The 25,707-nt window shown below is 40.1% G+C and overlaps 1 protein-coding gene across 8 annotated transcripts in view; it reads left to right on the plus strand.

The window, feature by feature from the left end:
* Positions 1-8,531: 8,531 nt before the first annotated feature.
* CSDE1 (cold shock domain containing E1) overlaps positions 8,532-25,707 on the plus strand; it is a 54,577-nt gene continuing 37,401 nt past the window's right edge. For 5 of the 8 annotated variants that reach the window (XM_036766152.1, XM_036766153.1, XM_036766154.1 and 2 more), the window contains exon 1: positions 8,583-8,678. The gene's annotated coding sequence lies outside the window, so the exon portion shown is untranslated. Of the gene's footprint in view, positions 8,679-25,707 lie in introns of all 8 variants that reach the window. The other 3 variants (XM_036766156.1, XM_036766157.1, XM_036766150.1) reach the window with 3 other exon arrangements.

The raw sequence follows: 25,707 nt of genomic DNA on the forward strand, positions 1-25,707 counted from the left end.
TTTCTGATTGAAAGTAATTTATAGTGCTTTCAGCTCTTAAGCATGAAAAACAAAATGCAAGTTGGTTTTAAATGTTGTGTTTAGAGAGTAGTAATAGCAATTGTGAAGCCAGAGGAAAGTAAAAGGGATGGTGCCATTTGGCATCCTCCTTGTGGCAAAATAATGTTCAGACAGGAAAAATGAGGAAGTATATCTTTGTGGATAAAATTGAGAAATGTGTGAAGATTATTTTGCCATTCAAAGCTTACCACTTCTTGTGATTCAGCCTCAGACTTTGTTTTGCATTCAGGTGGGATATTTGTCTGAAACTTTTGTTTAGGAAAATTTACTCCCTTCTGATAAACCCTATGTTTAAATTACTGTAAATTTTCCTAGAAGTCCACTGGTATGCCAAATTTTTTGAAGTTTACCATTTATTAAGTCTCCACAAATATCCAGCCTAATGGAGTTCTATTTTAAAAAATGGATGTTACTTTTTGTAAATTAAAAAAATTTAATTTTTAAAAAATAAATATTTCTTCAGTGCCAGCACACAGTGTGTATTGCTCATCTCACATAGTAACTGCCTGAATGATCTGAATATGGAACCTCTTGAAGGATTCTAACTTTTTTCAACAGGGTGTTTTTTACATGGAAAATCTGTCTTAGGAATGTACAATACTTTGACCACAGGTAGTAAACTGATACTCTTCCCTTAACAAATCAATACCCACAGGAAATGAGAGCATGTGAAAACTTTGTGGTATGGGGGAATTAAGTGCTGGACTTGTGATTTCATAAATGTGAGGGGCTCCTTGTCTGAAGTCCTCTTCATTGATACAAACTGGCAGCCTGGCTGAAATGTACAATATTAGAGTATTGTCTAAGGGCACGGAGAAATTAAGCAATTTTCTCCATGTTCATATAATGTGAATGTGTTAGAATCAGGACTTCAACCAGGTCTTCCCGACCAAATCTGACCCGCTGTCTAGATGTTGGAAAGGAAATGGATGCTGTTGAAATGGATCTTAAAGGCATGTTTAACAAACCAGCACTTTCCAACTACCTGTCAAGTACTGGAACTACAAAGAAAAAGCAAAAACAGTCTGCTCTCGAGGAACTGCTATTCCAGTGTGAGAGCCGTACTGTATAAAAACAGGTACATTAAGGAGTCATCTGTACCTTCTGCTACCACTTCTCATCATCTACTCCTTTCTGGTTCCAACCCCACCATTCAATAGAAATTGTTCTTTCAAGGTTACCACAAAAGCTCTTAACTGCTAAATCTTATGGCCTTTTCTCAGTACTTAAACTACTCAACCTTTATGCAGAGTCTGACATTGTCCCACCCCTAGCTCTCTTAGCTTCTATGATACATCACTCTTATGGTTCTTTTACCTGTTTAATTTTAAGTCTCATTTACTAGAGTATTATTTATCTTATACCCCATACACCCCAACTATAGGTATTCCCTAAGGCTCTGTAGTTGGTCCTCTTCTCTGTTTGTGATCTCATCTGGTCCCATGGGCTTAACCATTATATCTATGCAGATAATTTACAAATGTATATATCCAGCCCTCATCTCTCTCTTGAACTAGTCACATTGCCAAGTGCCTGCTGGACATCTCCATCTGGATGTCCCATCAGCATCTCAAACTTAGCATGCCCCTAACCAGACTCAATATCTTCTCCCCAAAGCCATTCCTATAGTCACAAAGGCTCTTAACCTTGGAGTCATCTTTGACTTTCTGCCCCTCTTCTTAAGCCCCATGTCCAAGTAGTTGCCAAGTCTCATCAAATCCACATGCCTACACACAGCCTCTATCCTAGTTAAGATCTTCATCACCTCTTACCTTGACTATTACAAAAGCCTTCTAATTGGTCTCCCTGCTTCCCATCTCTCCCTGCTACAATCTGTTCTCCAAAGAGCTGCCAAATTGTAATCCTAAAGTATAGGTTTGACTATGTCACAATCCCATTCAATCTCCTGTCCCCACTACTCAAAACTTCAAAGGCTATTGCCTCTAGGCAATGATTAAATGAAGATTTCATCTACATCGGCACCCATCCACTTTTCCAGTCTTCCCTTCACACATTTTTCATTCCAGTCAAACTGGCCAGCTAGTTGTTATGTGACTGCATCTATTGTCTCTACCCCTTTGTACAAATGGTTCCTATGTCTGGAATACAGCCCTATGTCACTTTAACTCTTGTAGAATCCCTTGCTTCCTTAAAATTTTAGCCCAGGTGCCAATTCCAACAGAAGCCTTTCCTGATCCCGGATCCACTAATTAACTTAGCACTCTCTTTAAATTACTCTGTATGTACTGTGTACTTAGTTATTGAGGTGTTATATTACCCCCCACCCTCACTAGACTTCACCAGACTGCCAGAGAGGGGCCAGGATCCCCAAATGGCTTTGAACTGACATGGAATATTGTTGGATGAATACCTTGATACAGCACCTTGCTTGCTTTAAACTGTTACCAGAGATGTTAAGAGTGAAACTACCTGACCTGATTTGAATCTTGCCCTATGAATGAAATTTTCCTTGCTCTATTCATGTTCCTATCACATCCTCCTGCTCAAAATTCAATTCAACAAACATTTATTAGGCACCTACTATGTGCCAAAAACTATGTTAGGTTCTAGGGCTACAGAGATGGAAGAGGAGCTGTTCATGGAGCACAATTATTGTTTTCCTAATAATTCTTTCTCTGCATTTCATTTATAATGACATTTTCCCCTGTTCCTCTTGCCCTCCTCACTTCAGTGTGAATAATTCTCATTTACTAAGCACCTCCAAAAACCACTGGATGTCCAAAGATAATAGAGAAGGCAATTTCTACTTGAAATAGACAGCAAGGATGTGTATAAGTATAGTAATAATATAACTAGAAGAAATATTAAGTAGTTAAATCCAAGGTAACTGGATTCCAAAAGCCCTTCTGCATCAGGGGGAAAATCTGAATCCAGATCTTTGTGACTGAGCCCAGCTCTCTCTCTATCATACTTTGCATAGTAGATACTTCATATAGGTCAGCCCCCATTTCTGCCATCTCCTTGCTGTGAGAGTAAGAACAACATCGGAATCTCTTAGCCATTGGTTTTTATCTGTAAATTAGAAATCACATTTGAGTTGTCCATACATCATCCCTTGCTCTGGCTTTATGACCAGCTCATCTCCTTTTCTAGTCATACAGCTCACTGATGACCTGCTACATGTAGCTTTTTAAGTGCAACTTGTCTAAGTGGAAAGGGACCTGATCTGAGAGCCAGAGAGACCTTCCTCTGACACATACCGACTGTATGCTGCTGGGCAAGTCAGATGATCATTCAGTGCCTCAAACTACCAAGGTACAGAGAAGGTGCCCATCTGTACTGATAAGAGTTCCTTTTACTAACCACATTATAGGCCCAGTCCCCATCCTCCATGTCCACAATACATACTGCAGGACCGTATGAGTAATCTGCAATTTGGATTCCTCTGAAACAGTGATATTCCATGATTCATTGCCATATAGGCAGCAAGGTAGTACAATGGATATAGCATGGGACCTAGAGTCCAGAAGAAGTGATTTCAAATCCTTCCCCAGATGTTTACTAGCTATGTGACCCTAGGCAAGTCATTTAACTGCTGTCTGCCTCAGTTTCCTTAACTATAAATTGTTGTGAGGATCAAATGAGATAATATCTCTGAATAATTCTGCAAACCTGAATGCACTATATTAATTCTAGCTATTACACGTAAAACGTCATTAGAAAAATAGTTATTTCCCACAGAAGTTTGTCATTGAAAATAATGATAACACATCTGTATAGCACTTTAAGGTTTTCAAATACTTTACATATCGTTTCATTTGGTCCTTGGAAATGCCATGTAATTTCCAAAATGCAGTCCAGCCTGTTTTCTTCTTCCTATTCAGCTCTGAACCTTCATTATCCATTTCTTTCAAATCACATGCTTTTTTGTAGTAATGAAACAGTAAGCTGTGAACAGAGTAGGTACTTAATGAATGCTTGTAGAGTCCATAAATATCTCCTTTTCCATAATGATTAACCTTTTCTGGCTTCCTCTCCAGGGCATTCACAGGAAAACAGATCTCCCTCTCCCCACACCCACTCCCTTTTCTTGACACTCCTTGCCTCCCTGAGGTCATCACTGTAACTAATTGGGTTGTACAGTTAACAATATGTCACTTTGCCTCAGGTCTATAAAATGAGAGGATTGGGCTGGACTCAGGGGTCTTTAATCTAGGGTCCACAGACCACTACCTCAAGGGATTCATGGGTAGATTTCAAAGGATCCATGAGCTTGAATGGGGAAAAGATTATACCTTTATTTTCACTAGCCAAAATTTAACATTTACTTGGATTATGAGAGCAACAAACATTCTTCTGAGAAGGCTTCAGTCGGCTCCACCAGACTTCCAGAGAGAGTCCAAGACCCTCGAATGGCTAAAGATCCCTGCACTAGGTGATCTCTAAAGGCTCTGAACTGACATGAGATATTGTGGGATGAATACCACGACACAGCACCTTGCTCGCTTTAAACTGTTACCAGAGATGTCAAGCGTGAAGCTGCCTGACCTGATTTGAATCTTGCCCTATAAATGAAATTTTCCTTGCTCTATTCATGTTCCTATCACATCCTCTTGCTCAATATTCAATTCAACAAACATTTATTAGGCACCTACTATGTGCCAAACACTATGTTAGGTTCTAGGGCTACAAAGATTCAAAAGGAGCTGTCATAGAACATAATCATTATTTTCCTAATAAGTCTTTCTCTGCATTTCATTTATAATGACATTTTCCCCTGTTCCTCTTGCCCTCTTTGCTTCAGTGTGAATAACTAACTTAAAAACTGATTTTTAAAAAAAAGGTTTCATTAAAAAAAAAACTTTTGTGCAATAAACTTTTGGAATGTTGTAATATTGAGAACAGCAGCAGGGCAGTTTGATTGGAGTACCTGAAAAGAAATGAAATTTTTCAAAAAAGGTTGGAGCCAGATTATGTAGGATTTAAAATGCCAGAATAATTTGTATTTTATTTATATTTAATGGGAAGCCACTGAAGCTTCTTGAGCAGAGAAGTGATATGGCCAAATATGTGACTTAAGATTACCAATTTGGATACAATATATGTAGTTGACACCCTGATTAGCATTAGTCTAGTTGTCTTTGTAAAATATGAAGAAAAATGTCCATAATTCATTAAAAATATTTTGAGCTTATTGTTTTAGTTAAATAAAATGATTAAAACATTTTTATGATGGTGGTTTTCCTAATCTAGCAGTGTTAAAATGTTTGTCGTAATAAAAATGATCCACCTTCAGTGATTTTGTGACTATCTACATAAGTAAATAAGGTAACAAAATTTTTCAGTTTTTAAATTAATCTGAATAAAATCTCCCCAGATCATTGGTTTAAAATATGTGGGGTTTATATGTTTAAAAAAAAAAAGAAAATCTATACCTGAGTTGTCAAGATAACAGCAAAATTACATTAAGAACAGAGTTCTAAGAAAAATACAATTAAATGTTAACTATATTCCAGTAGAAAAGTATCAGATTGAGAGTCAGGAATCTGTTCAAATATTGGCTTTGCCTCTCAGAACTGTGGCACCTTGGTCGGCTGGCCAGCCACTGAGTTTCTTGGGGCCCTAGTTTCTTCATCTACAAATGAAAGGCTGGATTAAATGATCCCGATGAGCCCTGCCACCTTCACATCCCTTGATCTATGATTTAACTCAAATATATTCTGTGCCTGCCTTTACTGCAGTAGCTTAACTTAAATATGTTTCAGACCCCTTAAAGGACATTTAGGTATTGTCAGAATAATGATATCGGGTTAAAATTTTTCTTCCTTGTAAACAATTCTCAAAGAAAGATAAGAAGAATTTGGTTTGGAACTACTATGTGTTACATTATGATATTTGAGAATGTATGCTCTCAGATATGATTCTACTTTTAGCCCAGCCTCACATGACCTTGTTTCTAATGGAAGAGCCCAAGGCAGTTGTCTCTGTAACGTAAGATGAGAATGTCCAGAATTAGACCTATCAGAAGTGAAGTTTTCCATTTAAGGACTCCACAAAGGGACCAAAATAGCTGGTTTGAAATAATGTTTACATTCTGCACATTTAAGCTTCAAGATGATGTCCCAGAGACTTGTCAAACTTAGTATGCCCAAAACAGAACTCCTTATCTTTCCCCAAAAAAGCTCGCTTCTCTTCTAAACTTTTATTTTTGTCAGAAACACCACCATTCTTCTACTTTTCCAGGTTCATAACCTCAGCATGATCCTCGATTACTTACTGTCCCTCACCCCACATATCCAATATGTGTCTTATTACTACCTCCATTTCAGCTCTTGAACCTGACTCCTCTCTACTTACATGGCTACCACCCTCATCAGCTGTCCCCTAACTGGTCTTCTTGGCCCGAGTCTCTCCCTTGGGTTCCTCCACATTGCTACCAGGGCAATTTTTTCTTTAGTGGAGATTTAACCTCATCTCCCTCCCCTACTCAAGAAACCTCAGAGGCTCCCTAGCTCTCTAGGCTAAAATAAAAACTTTGGCTTTTAAAGCCTTTCATAGCCTATCTTTCCAACGATGTACATTACTGCCTCTCCCTCACTCTCTGATACAAACTAGCTTTCCTTCTTCCTCACTGACATCATTCTATTTCCTGCCTCCAGGCCTTTGCATTGGCTTGTTTCCTATGGCTGTACTGCACTCCCTCCTCATCTCTGCATCACAAAAAACTTCTTTTCAAAATGCAGCTCAAGCACCACCTTCTGCCTGAAACTTTTCTTGTCCTTCCTCCAAGCTGCAAGCACACTCCCTCCCAAATTACTTTGTATTTATTCTCTGACATTTATTCTGTCATGTGTGTGTATAGGTATGTGTGTATACAAGCATATGTATACACACCTGACACTGGCCTCCTTACTATTCTTTGTAGAAGACACCTGGCATTTTCTCTGGCTGTCCCCCATACCTGCAATTCTTTGTATCTATGCCCTCCAGATTTCCCAGGCCTCCTTAAAGTCCCAGCCAAAATCCCACTGTCTATGGGAAGCTTTTCCCAAATACCCTTAATTCTAGTGCCTTCCCTCTGTTGATGATCTGCCATTTATCATAGTTGTTTTCACGGTCTGCCCCATTAGACTGTGAGGCCCTCGAGGAGGCAGAGACTGTTTGCCACCTTTCTTTATATACTCAGTGCTTAGCACCGTGCCTGGCACATAGTTGGCACATACAAATGACACTCTACTTACTGACATTTACTTGTTTCTCCCTTTAGAATGTAAGGTCCTTCAGTAGGAATTCTCGTATTCCCCAGTGCCCAGCTAATAAAGTGCCTTGTTGAACGACTGTGCTAAAAGAGCAGAGCTTTAAAAACGTTTCTAACACTGCTGCACAAAAGGGATAGTCATTAAAATTAAATTGAAGATTAAAGTTTTCCAGCTAAAAGGCACTGTTGTGTCTCAAGTTGAATTCTGATTTTTAAATTGTGAAATCGTATTGTATAGACAGAAGAATAAATTCTCCTCAGACTTGTTGAACGTTAAATAATTATAGTTTAAATTTGTCTGTGAAACATTTACTATAGGCATTAGCACCGGCCTAACTTGATTAAAGTTTGTTAAGATGGGCTCTGCCGTTTATGCGGTTTTTCAAATTTGTGATTTTGGGAGACAGGAAAGGAAATTATAGACATAAGCCCTATTTCCTGATTCAGTTACAACCTGCTAAACACACACACACACACACACACACACACACACACACACTGCTTCTCCCTTTATCACACCTGTTGAACCTCTTGCCAAACTCTGAAAACAAACTATGAAACACACTTGGCCTCCATTTCATTCTTAAAGTCCTAGATTTCCACGTCTGCTTTAGTGACAGGAACGCTCCTACCTCTCTACTGTATGCGGTTACCTCCAGTTTTGCGATGCTTTGTCAAGTCTGCCAATGGCACTCGCAGCTGCCGATTCATTTTCCTTTTATTTATCCAGGCAGGACGCTTTTTGTAATTAGCTTTTCCTGGCCAAACCATGCATCTCAAGCAGCTGGTGGGGACCGGTCTCACTCACCAATGCCACCAACCAACCCTTCCCTGCCCGACCACTGTACCTGATTGTTAAACCAGGTGAACAGTACGGTACGGAACCCTAAGACAACAAATGGGCAGCGAGGAGAGGGGCCCTAGCCCACCCCGGGCGGTGGCGGCTGCTGCTGCCGCCCGGCCGGCCACAGAAGCCGGAGGCTGTCAATACCGACTTCCTGGGTCCGCCTTGGAACTGGCGTGCCTAAGGCCTTACTCCTAATCTCTCAGCGCTACACGTCATGAAGCAGGCGATGACAAGGGAAGCAGAACAGCCCCCTGAAGCTTCCCTGCGGATTCAGTAAACAAGAGGTGGCCGCCCGCAGCACGTGGAAGGGAAGGGAAGGCAAGGGAAGTAAAGAGTAGGGAAATGAGGTCCTGCGCAGCCATCTTAACTACGGGCAAACAGAGACAGGTCGGCACCTCCTGGTTTCTTTGCGCAAGCGTAACATGAAGGCTCTCCACCTCCCCGTGCACGCGCTCGTAGCTCGCTACTCTCGCGAGAGGAGCGAGATTTATTCCTACGTACCGGGCCGTGCTGCTTATGGCGGCGCTGGAGAGGGGGCGCTGAGCTGTTGGGGTGAGTATGACCTCGGGACCCCGTTGGGAGCGGGAGGGTACCGGGCTAGGGACAGGGGACCAAACTACGACCCAGGAGAGGGACTATTGGACCGAGAATGGGGACCCCCAGAGCTGTAAGGGGGAAGGTCTCTCCCGTTCCTCCGAGCCCGGTGTCTAGGGCTTTACCACCCGCTCGGGGCCTAACCGCCTGGGCCACGCACCGGCCTGGGGACCTGCGGCTGGGGAGCCGGGGTCGGGCGGGGGGAGGGGGCGGCATAAGTGGGGGTGGGGGGCGAAGATGGAGGCTCCGACCGCAGCCAAGATGGAGGCAGAGGGTGCGGGGCTCGGACGCAGAGGCTGCTGGGAACTGTAGTCCAGCTGCCACCCCCTCTGCGGCCTGCCCTAAGAACTGGAACTACAAGTCCCGGCGGGCGGGGGCGGGGGGAGCGGCGCGGTCCTTTGTGTGTGACTGGGAGCGGCAGCGGCAGCTGAGTTGGGGGCCCGAGACTGGACTGGATCCGGCTCCGCTGTTCCCGGCATTGTACCCACCCGGGGGCCAAACTACGAGTCCCAGAGCGCAGTGCGGCGGTGGTGTCTTCCCTTTGTGTGGCGGCGGAGCCCCCGCCCGAGCTAGGGAGCCCCTATCACCTCTCACCCTCCTGCGGTGAGCCGGAGCGGCTGAGGCGGCGTGCCTGCCGTTCTGCCGGAGCACTTGAGAGGCCGGGCCGGGGTCGTAGACCGGCTCACCGGAACTCCTTGGGCACGTGGCCCCCGGCCCTGTCACCTGTGCGGGGGGCGCTTCTGCATTCTCCCCACTTGGGGCTTAGGGTTGGCGGCGGTGGTGGTGCAAGAGCGCGGCCCATATTGTGCAAGAGTGGCCTAGCTTCGTCATTCTTCCCGCAGCTAGGTCTCCTGGAGCTTCGAGCTCCACTGGGGCAAGCGGCGTTTGGAGTGTCCCTTCCTGAGTGGTCCTCTTGCCAGGAAGTCGGTTTAATTCCTCGTTTTCTGGTTTTTTGTAGCTCTCCTTGCCATAACTTGGAGGTGGCCCTGCCCAGCAAAACACATCAGGGCTTGGGAAGTACTCCAAGATGTTCCCTTAATTCGCTTCCCATTCCCCACATCTTAGCTCTGGAAACTTAGCCCGACAAATCCCTGGCAACTAATTACCTTGTAGCAATTTGTATCTAAAAGACTTTGTCCCCACTTTAATGGGGATGCAAAGGAAGAAATTGTGGCATGGGATCTTGATGGCTATTTATAGATTCATTGAGCCTTAAAATTTTACCAAGTTATTCTGAATGGAAATTGGTGGGAATAAACAGCTTAGAGATGGTCTCATTTAAATGCTGGCCCCATTTCTTGTAAATAATGCCCTCCAAGGCAGCCTGTACTATCGTTCATCAGCTGTGTGTGTATTCATTAGAGCTCTAGAAGGTGTATTATAGACAAACTCTCGATAAAATAATGAAGAAAGTACAGTAATTGTGTTCTTTGGGAGCTAACCAAAGATTCAAATGTCACCACATCAGAAAAAACCTATATTTCAGCATTGTTTTAATTTTGCTTTCTTTGAGCCTTATTACAGAAATGGATGATTGAGTCTTAAGTATTTGGTTATGCAGCTGCTCTGGATACTTAGCATTGGGGTGGATATTTATAGCAACTGAGTTGAAAAGTAAAGTATCCGACTGCAACCCAGGAGATATGTTTTCTTTTTTTCTTTTTTAAATGTCTTAAGTTTGACTTCTAAAAGGTGTAGTTTAAAAGTGCAGCCACATTTTATCGAGAGAGAAGAAAAGATTACCTTGGTTTTATCTCACTTTCCCCATCCCCCCAAAAAACCTTTTAAGCCATAACTGGCCATAATTTTGAGTGACTAAACAGAAATAGAAAAATTCTTTTTGGATGTATTCTTTTGTATTAACTCTTTGGATTATAGATTACAAAATGAATTTTTGAATATGTATGTTTAAGAGTACTTTGAAAAGCACATTTTCAAGAATTTATCATCCACTCCTATTTTCTGTCTTTACATGAAAGTTGAATCAAAGTTCACCACATCTGAGGGACCTAAATTCATAGAAGAGAATCCTTTTGAAGAGAGTCTTTAACGAGCCCAACTCACCTGCCATCTCTTATGGCTTTCCTTATCCCCTTAGTGTTTTCTCTCCTCAAATTATCATATACAAAAGTGATTGTTCGAGTGAACTTGCTTTAATAGTCTTGCTTTCTAGCATTTTCTAGTTTTTAAGTGGGAAATTCTCCAATGAGATACAGCATTTTATCTTCAGGCCCTTTTTTTTTTTTAAGAAATTTCCCTTTGTCTTGTTATACAGTTCAAAATACAATAAACAATTTCTTACTTCTTGCTATTTCAATTTTGTCCTGTTTCTGCTTAATTGACCTTTATCCCCCTAATTCTTGCCCACCTCTCCTGAAGTATTTTTCAGAAGTTTGCAGGGGTCTACATATTTTTAATGAGCCTTAATTTAAGGTGGAATCTTATAGATTAATCTTAATTGGAGGGACATATCCTTTTTTACCTAGGAAATAATCGGTCTTTATCCCCAGAGGTGAATTTACTGTTGGCGTGTGGCTAAAAAACATCTGAGCTGTGACCAGAAATTTTTTCCAAACTTCACATCAGTTATGCATACAGTCAGTACACCTCCTGTTGGTTATTTGTATCCTTGCTTCTTCACTGTCTCAAAGTCTTTGTACAAGAACCACCCAGTTTTTTCATTCCCATATAAGAAATTGGTCTTCCATTTTTCAGGAGTTTACTTTTTTCATGATAAGTTTGTGGATCTTTAAGATTTAAAAGCTGCATATTTGAACCTCATAAAGATCCTCTGAGAGACAGGTTTGTACAGATATGATTAATTCACATTTTATAGGTGAGTAAACAGATTGATAAAATAGACTTGCCCAGAGCCACACATCTAGTGTTTGGGACAGGATACAATCCCAGGTCTCCTGACCTTGATATTTCCACTACATCATGCTACCTCTCACTGTCTAATATTTGTCGTAATTTTTTACGATTTCAAGAGTAATATTTTCCATTGGGGAATTGAGAGCCTTTCTAAGACTGCTAGTGAACTTAGTGCCTGAGGAAGCTGCTGTTGCCTTCAGAGGCTATCTATATATGGAATGTAAAGCATAAGTGCTGACATTGGAGTTAATTCATGTTAATTCAAAATGACTTGGGTTTATGTCCCACCTTTGACAACATCTCTGTATTACCCAGGGGTAAGTTGCTTCACCTCAGTCTCAGTTTTCTCACCTATAAAATGGGGATAATGGCACCTACATCAGTGGGTTGTTGTGGGGCTCAAATAAGATGTCTTTGAAGTTTGCCAAGTGATATATGTGAATTTTAGCTAATGTCATTTAGCAGCTGTGACCTATCAAGAAGTTACGTTGAGCATAACTTAACTTTTCATATACACTAACATTTTTATTTGTCATTTCTACATTCTGCCTATTAAAATGTCTTCAGATAATTAGCCAGTTTTTTTAATTAATGTTTTACATGAAAATTAGCTCAAGTAATCAAAAGATGTTTCACCTGATATCAAAAAGATGGTTTGGATCTATAACAACAAATCTTAGTTCCTTGGATTCATGTAGCAAGGAGTTTGCAGGTTTGTCGATTTTAGAATGCTAGGTTTCATAAGATTAAGAATTAGAACAGCCCAAGAGACCATCTAATCCAATTTTGGGCGGGGAGGGAGCTAGATCAGGGTGCCTAGAGGCAGCCTGTGTGCCTAGACACAGTGGACATGGACTTAAGAGTCAGGGAGACTGGAGTTCAGACAGCCCCAGATACTGAGTAGCTCTGTGACCCTAGGCAAGTCACTTAACCTGGTAAAACTTCATCAGTAACAAAATGGAAATAACAGTTGCATCTGGTTCGCATTTGTGTGGATCAAATGAGTTAATTTGAATGCATTGCAAACCTTAAAATGGTAGAAAAATCACATTATTATGTGACCTACTCAGATCATTTATAATTAGTAGCAGATCTGGGATTTGGATTCAAGCTCTAATGATTTCCAAACCCAGTGTTCATTGATTATACTACCCAGCTTTTCTCCTTATCTAACTCTTGGATTCTCTCCTCTTCACCCCAGTTATAAGGAATATTTTTTTCATTGGGGTGAAAGGAGTCTTTCTAAAATCAACTAATTTAGTGTTTATAGAGGGTATCAGACTGGTGGTCTCTCAAATTTGGAGTGGGGAATGGAAAACCTTTTCAAGTAAATGAAAACATCAGTGGTGTTATCACCTTACTCTCTACAAGATGTCCCTTTTCTTTTGTGAACCTCCTTTGTCAGAACACTGTGAGAGGCGGTTGTTCTGATAGCCCGGGTGATATGTTTCATGGTAACAACTCTTCATTTAAGTGGACTGTTGGCTTCACATTTGGCTAAATTTTCTAAACTGGATAAAACTATTCCTATTACTCATTTGAGTCTTTCTCCTTGATCTCCCCCCCCCCCCCCCCCCGCCCCGGCCGCCGCCCCCCCCCCCCCCCCCATCAGTTGGAGGAGGGGAGGGACTGCCTTCTGTGAAAGGCCAGAGAGGATTGTGGACCGGTTCATTAATTCTCCCTAAGTGGTTGCTGTACAAAATGCTCAGAATAGTTTCCACAAGGTTAAATTAACTGAGGTTAAGCTTAATAAGAAAGTAAAATTAGTCATCTTTTTAAGAGAAAATAAGATTCTAATATATCTTGCTTTGATTCAAGTAATTTAACCTGTAACTTCTTTAAAAAGTGATAATAGTGAGAAAAATTTTAGAGGTAATATTTTCCAGAGTAGCATTTTTTAATTGAGGAGGAAAACGGGCTGATGGCTAGTATATGAAAAGAATCTTTATACTATTACTAACAACCCTTCTCAGGTACATAGTCTTTATTTGTTTCACAATGTTCTTTGTGTGGGTTTGTGTTCAAAGAGTCAGTGTTGAAGCCCCAAACCAGTTTTTAAAAACAATCTACCAGAAATGAAATATCTGTGTGGCACATGAAGGCTGATATTATTGTATTGGCATAAACATATATCCAGTGAAGACAAAATGCCAAAGAATTCTTATGTAAAGGTGCTATAAAACATTAAAACCATTCCCTTGGTAAGATGTAGACGTTGTTTTAGTGAATTTCAATGAATGAGACAAAACAAGTTTCACTAATGCTCAGGACTGGTTTTGTATTAATCTTGCCTTTGGGTTTTAGGGCCCTTCTATTTGGATAGTCAGTAACAAGTGTGAAATTTTCAAATAACACCACCCCAAATTGGGTTAATCCGGCTCAAGTTATTCAAGGTTTTAATAGGCTTTTGATCGTTATTTTCTATTTTATAGTCTTGGCTTTAGCTTTTGCATGATTCAGCTTTACAGTCAAACAAATCACCAGACTAACCCATACTAAACCAGGATTACCGTTCCCTCACCCCTTTTACAACATTGCTAACAAGCAAGACCTCTAGTGATAAGAAATTTAGCACCTCCCAGAGGTACAATGTGTTACTGGGAGAGAGTGCTGCAGTTGAAATGAGTGGACTTGGTTTCAGATCCTTATTACTCATGTGATTTTAGGCAAGTCACTTAACTTACCCAGACCTCAGCTCCTGTTCTCTAAAATTACAATGTTAATCTAGATGACCTCGAAGATTCCTTCAATCTCCAATTCTGTGCTCCTGTAATCTTAAGGGAGCATGTTCTACTTCTGTCCAGTGCTGTTTGCTAAGAAGTTTTTCCTCTATATCCTTGAAGACAGGTCTGAGTCTTTTCCAGGCTGAACACCCCTAGCTCCTTCAGCCAGTACACGTAGACTAAGATCATAGTTCATTTCTTTTTTTTTTTTTTTTTGGAGGGGGGAAGGCAGGGCAGTTGGGGTTAAGTGACTTGCCCAAAGTCACACAGCTAGTGTGTCTCGTGTCTGAGGTCAAATTTGAACTTGAATCCTCCTGACTTCAGGGCTAGTGCTCTATTCACTGTGCCACCTAGCTGCCCCTCATGTTCACTTCTTTGCCTACCATATCAAACTGTTGACTCTTTGAGTTTCCAGTCATTTAAGTCTTCAGGTCATTTTCTTGTCAACTCTTGACATGCTAGGACTTGTGCAACTGATTTTTGTTCCAGTATGGGTCTTTGTATTGATTCATATTAAATGTCATTCCATTCGTCGTCCAGTCCTATCCCCCATTCTAATCTGTTGAACTTTTTGGATCCTACCTCTGCCAGTACACCATAAGGATGTATTGGAAATAGCACTGGACTTAGAAAATCCTAGGCTGGATTTTTGGCTTGCTTTCGTCTCTGAGGGTGACATTTCCCTGTCCCTGGGCCTCAGTTTCCTTATCTGCAAAGTTAGACTAAATACCTCTAAGGTTCGTGCCAATTCTAGCATGTTATCTTCAAACATGAAAAATGTGCTTTTGTTGAAGTAAATAATAAAAATGTTCAGGGCAGCTAAATGGCACAGTGGAGGACCTAAGTTCAAGTCTGCCTTCAGAAGCTTAATAGTTGTGACCCTGGGCAAGTCACTTAACCTTGATTGCCCCTCATCTCCCTGCACTGCTTCCCTCTCCCGCCCCCCAAGTTGAACAGAATAGATTCCTGGACACTTTTTATGTAGCCCACATACTTCCGTCTTGTCCACAAAGATTTCATGAGAGATTTCGTCAAATACTTTTCTGTTAAATGGGCTTTCGTCTCTTAGCACACAGCAGTTTTGAGTGCCTATGATTCCTAAAGAAAGTTAAGGTGTTCTGTTAATATCAAAATGTTATATTAAAAGATATTGAGTTTATTTGGTATTATTAGTGAAAAGGTTAATAGCAAACATAAAAATATGGTAGGCAAACTGTTCAAACTTTACAGTTGTGTATTAAATGTTGTACCATATTGTCTTTTTTGCCAATATATCATTTAAATATAGCAAGCTGTGGAATATAATAGGTTATTTTAAAACTTGAGTGAGCTTCAGAGAGTAAGCTACTGTCTGTGAATCCTTTTGAATTCAAGAACCTAAGGACAGGAACTTCCTTACCTATAAAAAGTAACCATACACACAAATAGTAAGTTTTTGTGTTCCCTGGTTTTATTTTAAAAGAATACAAATACTTGCCAAGTATATAGAACTACATTGTACAGTGTGAAGTTTAACAGGATGGAAAAAAAGTAGGAGCCTTGCTTTTCAGGAGCTTGGCATCTGACTGGAGAGACAAGGTATAAACATGAAATGGTTAATTAACAGTGCATAGCATCATATAATTTAGTACCAAAATGAGTAATACAGAAAATGAGTATTGGTAATTCAGAGGAGGGGAGGAGCTCTGTGTGGATAGGATCTTGATGATTTTGAACATATGGGCATATAGTGAAAAGAACAGTGGATTTAAGGCAGTGAGATGGGACAGTAAGATGGACCCCTGGGCCTGGAGTCAGGAAGACCTGAATTCAAATTTAGCCTGAGACACTTTAATGTGTGGTCTTGGACAAGTCACTTACCTCTGCCTCCTTTTCCTCATCTTTAAAATGAGATAATAGCTGCATCTCACTCATGGGGTTGTTGTGAAGATCAAAGGAGATATTTGTAAAGTGCTTAGCCTAGTGCCTGGCACATGATGGGTACTAGATAAAAGTTGTTATTGTTGCTGTCATTATTATCTGGAGTCAACAGATCCTGGGGTCAAATGAGTTCTGCCATTTGTTTGCTATATGACTTTGGCCAAGTCACTTAAACTCTGGATCTGTTTCTTTTATATGATGAGGGGGTTGGACTAGATGGCCTTAAAGGTCAAAATCTGTCCTCTTGAAGGAATACCAGTAGGAAAAAAAACACATGCCAAAAAGAAGAAAGAAAATGGAAAGAAAATACCGAAGGGAACAATTTCATAGAAACTTGAGAAGACTTGTATGAACTGATTCAGAGTAAAGTGAGCCAAACTAGGAAAACAATTTTTACAATAACACTAAAGGAAAACATCTCTGAAAAACTTAATTACTCTGACTAACCACAATTCCAAAAGACTGATGCTTAACTATGATACATAATAGGACATACATTTTCAGGCACAACCAAATTGAGACTTTGCTTTCCCTGACTATATGCATTTATTACAAGGGAATTCCTTTTTCCCTTCAGTTTTGGAACAGGGCCAAGAAAGGAAACAGGTAAAAACAGCATGAGCTATATTGGAATGTGACATGGTATATTTCAGGGGGAGAGAAGCCACCCCCTGAATAAAACTGGTTGGACTAGCAGGGATTGTAAAGAACTGAAGGTAAAGTAAGGATACGAATATATGGCAGGGGCCTAGATGCTGAAGAAGGTACAAAATTTAGAAAACTCCCTATCATGAAATTTACAGGTATTGAAGGGTAAGCCACTCATGTGATAAGCAATAATACACAAGGCGGTTAGAAAATAGAGTGCTCTGTGAGGAGGGGCAGTCCTTACAGACACCAGGATAGCTTCAAAGAAGAGGTGACATTTCAATTGGGCTTTAAATAAGGGGTAGGAAGTCATTGTACTAAGTAGGAAGCCAGATATCCCAGATAAAAGGAATGTTGTGAACAAAGGCTTAGAATTGGGAGAAAGTGGGAAAACTGAAAAAGCAGAGAAGGACCTAATTTGGCCACCGTGAAGACATGGATTATACTACCTAACATATACACAAACCTGTGTATATATAGTGCCTTAAAGTTTATGTAGCACTTTACAAATATTATTTCATTTGGTTACATAGGAAAGATGGTGCCAGATTACGAAAGGGAGTGAATGCTAGGGCAAAGGAATTATTTTTCTCAGAAATTTATCTTGTTCAGATATTTTAGCAGGAAAATAATGACCTTATCTGTGTAATATGAAAACTTTATGGTGGGTAATAGTATAAAGGATGGTTTAGACAGTATGAGAGGGAAAGGAAGGATATAGTCCAGGGGAAGAAGAAATAATTGTATTTACACAGCTCTTTACAAAGTGAGGTGGTTAGTGTATTATCCTTATTTTACAGGTGAGGAAATGAGGCTTAGAAGCAAAATAATTTGCCTCACATTTCACAGCTAGTAAGTGGCAAATCAGGGAATCAAAGTCAAAGTGTACTGGCTGAGTCTAGCATTTTAGCTGCGCTACACTGCCTCCCTTCAGAGCCCTATCTAGTCTAACTCCAAACTCTCTTCTCTCAGCTTCCTCAAATTGCCATTCAGTTAATTGGCAGTACCATTTTCTCAGTTACCCAGACTCAAAACTTCGTCATCTGCCTTTGATGCCAGTCTTTAAAAATGTATCTTACACATAACTGGGGAGTAGCAAACTTAGCCTGTTTGTGTTCCTTTCTGAACTCCCTTCTGTTCTTTTTATAAGAATGTTTTGTTGAAGCTATTTTCTTTTCTTTGAGTCACTTTTGATTCCTCACAAATTCCTATCCCTCCCCCATCAAACAAAACAAAAAGATTTTGCTATATCTGAAAATGTATGTCTCATTCTGAACCTCTTATCAATGGTTCCTAAAATGTCCCCCAGGGGTCTACTACATCAGAACTATTTGCATAATACTAAGTTGTTCTAATTTCTAATATGGCAAATAGCAATAGAGATAACCCACATTAACAAAAGCTCTTTAATGAAGGAGTCTGAATCATTAACTATAAAGGGTTTCTAAGAAGCAAAAAATTTGAGAACTGCTTTAATCACCTTCCTCTTTTGAAGTCATGGTTTGTCACTGTTTTGATCAGAATTCTGAAGTCTTAAAGAGTTACTTCCTTTTACATTACTGTCAACTTGTTATGAAGTAGCTCTTTTATGATAGACTTTTTACTCCATTTTAAGAAATAATTAATTTGTATAGGCACGTAGTATAGGAGTATTTTCTTCACTAATAGGCACTAGCTTTTTTTCCATTGGAAAACAGGCACTATTCTCATACTTAGGTTGATGGATTAATGCAGTTCTAACCATGTCAACCAAGCCTCTTTCCCCCATAAACTCCAGTGGCGGCTTCTTCTCTCCAAGGTCAAATATAAAATCCTGTCTTTTGGCTTCTAAAGCCCTTCACAAGCTGGTCCCTTTCTAACTTTCCAGTCTTCTTACACTTTAGACTCATTGATGTGTTGTCTGTACTGTATGATCATAATTGACCTTATAATTGTTTTGTACTAAAAATCCTTTTCTCCTGCCCCTCTTGACCCCCTTCTCTCACTGGGGGAAAAAGAAAAAGACTTGTAACAAATGTGTGTAGTTAAGCAAAACAAATTCCTGCATTTGCTGTTCAAAAAAATGAATCTCAGTGTGCATCCTGAGTGTGTCACCTCCCTGTCAGGAAGGAGGTGGGTGGGTAGCATGTCCTGGAATCCTGGTTGGTCATTCTTAAGGGTTTCAAAGTTGTTTGTCTTTATGTTGTTATTGTTGTATAACTTGCTCTCCTGGTTTAATTCCTTCATTCAGTATCAGTTCATACAAGTCTTTTCAAGTTTCTCTGAAACCAGCCACTTAGTGACTTCTTATAGCTCAGGAGTATACCATCACATTCAGATAGCATAATTTGTTCAGCCATTCTGCATTTGCCAGCTACCCCCTTAGCTTCCAGTTCTTTGCCATTGCAAGAGAGTTGCTATAATATGGGTCCTTTTCCCCTTTCTTTGATGTTTTGGTGGTATGGACTTCATAATGAGTGGTATCACTGAGGCAGGAGTATACTTTCCAGAAAGGCTGGACCAGTTGACAGCTCCACTGACACTTCCCCTATAGCAATTGCCCTTTTCCTTTTGTTTTTGTCAGTTGCTTTAATTTGCATTTTTCTAATTATTAGTGATTTGGAAGACTTTTCTTATGGCTATTGATAGCCTGGATTTCTTCCCTTGAGAAACTACCTTTGCCTTTATCAGAAACTTAATGCAAATATTTATTCCCTAGTTACCTGCTTTTCTATTATTAAAAACTAAAAGGAGTTTATTAAAAAACATGAAGGCAGAAGTGCCTTGGCTGTCTGGCCAGTAGGGACCTAGTCCCTGGATTCAAATCAGAACTGCTCATAAGAGTAAGGCAGTTCTGATAGGTTGTGTTGGTCCTTCTTTTTCAAAGAGGACCATAGCATCAGGGGAGTGATGACATGATTTGCAGTTGACTTTAATTTTTGAGTGAGGGAGGCTTATGCAAGGTGACCGGCCTCATTTTCTCCTCCTGAGCCATCTGGATCCAGTGACCACACATTCATTAGGAAGACTGGAGATGACCCAGGGTGCAGTGGGAAACCCTGGCTCTTTTAGGCTAAGGCCTTTCCATGTACTCACTTAGAGTGAGGTAACACCCATTCGGTGAATAGGCCTCTTTAGTTAGAGGGTCAGGGGATGGCCACTTTAATTAGAAAAAAAGGAAAAAAAAATCATCTCCCATCAGGTACGGGCCCCAAATTGCCTCCTCACCCAAATAGCTGATCAACAAGTACCTAGCCAACAAGAGTAGAAGCAATGGAGTCACTGAGTCAGCACAAATTTCAATAATTCTTCCCCCACCCCTTCCCCCCAGTGATGCTAACCATACACATGGTGCAGCACCACAATTAGACCTGTATTAGTCCTCTATCCTCAACTGCCACATCCCAGTCTCAGTTGCCTGTAAATGTGGGAGTTGGCTTGGGGATCAGTTCTTTCCACCAAAGGAGGCATTATAAACATAAAAGCACACAATCCTCATGAGGACACACAAGAAAAAACCCACAGATAGTTTAGCACATGAAAAGTTTCACACTCCCCAACATATCTGTAGCCCATGGACTTTGGATGTTCAAATGGTAAGGCACCTATTTTTATCTCTTCTTCTCTTGACCAACCAGTGGTGCAGGTCCTTCCTGAATACCCCATACACAAAACTTGTCTACATAGGAAGGAGTACAGGGCTTGCTCTGAGCCCTTTTCAGTGCTGCTCATCCACAGTGGCCGCACCACAGTTAAACTGTCTCAGCAGATGGGCTATCTCAGATTGAGAATAAGAGATAGGCTCCAAGCCTGTTGGTCATTTAGAGGATGAAGCATCTGAAGACTGCAGAATGGGCAGATGAGAACAGTTTGTTCCCATGGCCACCACGAAGGCAGCTGAAGCAGGCACCGTGGGGCCCTTAGAGCTTGATTAGACAATGAAGACACCACTGCATACACGTCATGCCAGTTATCTTGACTTTGACTTGACTTCTTGCCTTTGAGGGAAGAGAGAGTGAGGCTGATGACTTTGTGAAGCTGGACTTGGTGCAACTCTGGCTCACTAAAATTCAGTTCACTTGATCTTCACCTCACAATGTCATTGGTCCTGAGGGTGGGGGAGGGGAACTAAACATTTCTCAGACCACACTTCTTTTTGGCAGTACTTGGCATTCCCTTGAATGGTGGATATTCCAGCTAATCATAACTGATACTTAATGACAGTCCAGCTAATCATACCTAAAATCAAAACTCAGAATATCAAATTATAGTCCTGAGAGATTTTTATCTCAAAGAGCAAAATTTCATTAATCACAGGTTAGGGCTAGGATATTATTCGTTTTCTTGTGTTTCCCTAACAGTTAACAATGAGCAAACAAAAAGACATTTTATTTATTCTTTATTTATAAAGTAAACATGATCACATTCAGGAGTTTCACACATATAGTGAACACATGATAGTTGGCTCAAAATCCCTAGAAATTGCTGGCTAGAGTAGGTCCCCAGACTAACAGATATCTGTATAGCCTATTTACACCTAAGGCAAAAACAAATCTTTGAATCTAAATTCTGTTGTTACTAAATTGGTTCAAAGATGTAACTTCAGTCTACCATTTATTAACAGATAAATTTTTACACTTTTCTTAAGTGACAGCCAGCTCACTCTTCAGTATAAGCAAACTTGTAAAATTTCCCCTCTGGCTAGGAGTACTCCATACTTCAGTACTTTAGGACTTTACAATACATGGTCAGCAAGGCTGTTAAGTTCTTAGGATCTTGCCCAAGTAGAAAGTCCCAAGGAACCTCACAGGTAAGGATAACTTTTCTCCCAATAGTAACTTATTGTTATTATCCACTTTAAAGCTATCATTTATTTAAAACATGAAGCAAATTTAGCAGTCAGATAATATCAATTCAAGTGAATAAAATGCATTTCCACATTATCTTACATAGAAATTCATTCATTTTTATCACTTTTGACATTCTATATTGATTACATTAAAGACCAATATAGAGTACTCATATTTAGTACTATATAGTGCTTGCCATGTGCCAGGCACTTTACTAAACCCTTTACAATCATATGAGGTTGGTGCTGTCATGATTCCATTTTTCAAATGAGGAAAATTAAGGCAGATGGATCACACAGCTAGTAAATTTCTAAGACTGGATTTTAACTTGAGTTTTCCTGATGCATGAACTTTCTGGCATATTGTGTTGATGCCAAACAGCAAATGTATTTTGCATTAAGTTCTAATTTACCACAGTTACCCTAATAGAACATATCTCACTTTAAATTTAGAGACCATGTTATCATTTAGTTTCAGAATAAAGTCCATCAAAATAAATCTGGATTTATAATCACTAATGGCAACATCTAAAATCTTGATTTTCCCAAGGGCCCTTCGTTACTAGCATTTTTAAATTTTTGAGCCCATTCTTATCTATTAGCTCTTTTCTCATATTCAAGGTAGCCCTTTAACCTTTTCATAAATTTTTTTGTTCCTTTAAATCACCTAAGGAGCCAAATCAATTCCTTTGTCCACCCTGATACTTATCCGAGGGTGGACCCCAGGGTACACCTTTCCCTACCCCTTAATCCTGGGCTGGCCCTTAGATTGGAATTCCTACTTATTAAAAAAGAAAGGGGAAGGTTGCTTAAATTTTTACAAAAGCCTTTAGCATAACTTTACCTTAAACCCAGTCTTCTTCCTCAGTCAGTTAATTAGCATTTATTAAGCTTCTAAGTGCCTTATAAGATAAGATAAAGAGAAGGAGGTGGGTACCTGGATGTGAAGAAAACATTCTTTGTTGTTTTTTTATTCTGTCCTTTTTAGTCTTGTCTGATTTTTTAGTGACCCCAGTTGGGGTTTTCTTGGCGAAGATAGTGGTTTGCCATTTCCTTCTCCATCCCGTTTTACAGATTAGGAGCTGGAAAAAGGGGTTAAGTGACTTGCCCAGGGTCAAACAGCCAGTAGGTGTGTGTGAGGCCAGATTAAGTTGAGTCTTTCTGACTCTAGGTTCTGCACTCTTATCCACTGTGCCATCTAGCTGCCTCTTCAGAAGGGGGAGGGGAGCAGAGGCTGGAGTTGTTCAGGTTCACATTCTAATGCCCCTCCTAAATAGCTAACAGACATTTCTCTAAAAGTTTTTCATCCTTATTTCAGTGGATTAAAGCCCTTCTCAAATCCCTTTCTAAACTCCAAACCCTTCATGTCTTGTAACCTTCCACTCACATGATCAGTGCAAAGGAAAACTACTTTTTCTTTAGCTTTTTTTTTACCCATCCTTCTCCTAGCCTTAAACCTTCTCTCAAAAATTTTCCCTACCAACTTTGAAACAAACATTTCATTTTACATTACTGGTTATTCACCTTTCCTTATCTTCACTGCCTTAAGTCCATCATCTTATTTCACAATTATTTTCTAGTCTAACATTCCACTGAATCTCCCTTGTACAGATTTTCTCATGCAGCAGTTACTCTATAACTGCCATGGAATGGGGGAGAGACGTTGTTGCCACTCACCCTTAATCTGCAAACCTCCAAAACCCACTAAGATACTTTAGTAATTACCATAATTTAGAAATTTTTAGCAAAAATACTACATTTCAGTTACAAATTTTAGTCTCCAGTTTATAATGCTATAAATTTCTGCAAACCCAGAAAAGATTTCCTTCCTTTTCTTTTTTTATTTCTAGTCTCTAACCTAGTCAGGATTGTAAAGGTTAAGAGAAAGAAAGACTGAATTTTTTTTTCCTTTTCCCGTACTGAAAGTCTAGTCCGAGTCAGTGAGAGTCCCTGTTTAATGTTTCCCGAAGCTGGGAGAACTGTTTTGCTGCTACTTCAGCCTTCACCCTTTTCAGCTCCCCTTCTGTGTTGTCTCACCACAGTTTTGTTTGATGGGTAACAAAAGTGTTCCCCTTCAAAGTTCTCCAAGGTAAATTTTTAAAAACCTTGTCAGCTCTGGAAGCCCCCCTCGGATTATTCCCTGCAAAAACGGTTCCTTAAGAGTGCTGTCATCTTTCATTTTTATTTTTATATTTTTGTTCTTCTTCTAGAGTCTAGGTTTTTTTTAAACGTGCAATTAATAGTAATCAAAAGTCTCATAATTATCTGCGCTGCCCCCCCCCCCCCCACACAATTATCAACCTCAGTTTCGAAATCCTGTCTGTGCCAGGCATTTTTTTTTTCCTTTTTCGCATGCTTTTAAACAGCTTTCATAATGGGGAGTCAGCAGGATTCAGTGCCGACCCCCCATTTCTGGACAGTACTTTCTTATGCTTTCTGTTCCTGGGCAACCTATAATTTTGGGCTAGGACCCATTTACTTACCAACTGCAATCTTTTTCCATGCTCCATTCCTTTTCTTTGTACACAAGTGAGAAAGAATCAATTTTCAGTTCAGTACCTATTCCTACTCATCTATCCTTAAGTTTGGGGAGTAAAATTTCTTCAGCTACTTCACTGCTAAGTAAAACCACCTGGAGTGAGTGCAGGCTTTTTGGGAGGTGGAGCATCACCCTTGGGAATTGTCCTGGGTTAATCACCCTAAAAAATCTCCTGGCTTAGGCTCCACAGATTGTTAAAAAAGGAAAACTATTTTGGGGCCTTCACCCTAATAAAAGAGGCAGACAAGAAGAAAAAATTAAAAGGAGTCTATTAAAAACAATACCAAGGCCACAAGAACCAGTTCAGTTACCTGCCTTTCTAATTTAGCTACATTGGGTTTGTTTGTGCAAAAAAAAAAAAAATCCTTAAATTTTATGTAATCACAATTGCCCATTTTATCTTTTGTGATTCTTTCTATCCCTTGATCATATTTTAACAGTGCCTGGCACCTGTTAAGCATTTAAGAAGTACTTGTTTCCTTCTTGAAATTTTCCCACTATCCATAGTTCTTCAAGATAATTTCTTCTTTGTTTCTTTAATCTATTTATGATGTTACCCTTACAGTCATGTATCTATTTGGAGTTTATTTTTGTGTAGAATGTGAGATACTAGTCTAAACCTAGTGTCTGCCAGACTGTTTTGCAGTTTTCCCAGAAATTTTTCTCGAAGAATAAGTTACTAATCCAGTAGTTGGGATCTTTGGGTTTATCATATACTAAGCCGCAGTACTCACTTTGTGTCTGTTTGTTGCAACACTAGCCTTGCTGTTTTTAACACACAACGCTCCATCTGTCAACTCTGCATTTTCACTGGCTGTCTCCCACGCTGGATGCTTTCTGTCCTCACCTCCATCTCCTGGCTTCCTTGGAATCCCTCAAAACTCCGCCCAAGTTCAACCAGATCCTTCTGAGATTACCTTTTATTTAAACTGTTGATGTATCTTGAAGTTTAATACTTTTCGTCAATTGACTCCCCCATTAGAATGTAGGTTTCTCAAGGCAGGAACCATGTTTTTGCTTTTATATACTCACCACTCAACACAGTACTTGTCATGTGATAAACACTTAATGAATTTTTATTAACTGACCAAACTAGTTTCCCGTTCAAGGACTCCATTTGGGATTTCTTTGGCAAAGATAATGGAGTGGTTTGTCATTTCCTTCTCCAGCTCCTTTTACAGATGACAGAACAGATAAACCAGGTTTTTAAGTGACTTGCCCACAGTCACTCAGCTAGTAAATATCTGAGGATAGATTTGAACTCAGAAAAATGAGTCCCCCTGGCATACCTTATTCTTGGGCACATACTTTTCATTGCAGTAGCACTGGCCTCCTGACTGTTAAATGAACAAGACACTCTAACCATGGCCATTCTCTCTTGGTTTTCTGTCCCGTGCCTGGAACACTCCCTCCTCTGCTCCACCTGTTGACCTCTCTAACTTCCTTTAAGTCCCA

The sequence above is a fragment of the Trichosurus vulpecula genome, chromosome 7, assembly GCF_011100635.1.
Source record: "Trichosurus vulpecula isolate mTriVul1 chromosome 7, mTriVul1.pri, whole genome shotgun sequence".
In the NCBI taxonomy this organism is placed as follows: domain Eukaryota; kingdom Metazoa; phylum Chordata; class Mammalia; order Diprotodontia; family Phalangeridae; genus Trichosurus; species Trichosurus vulpecula.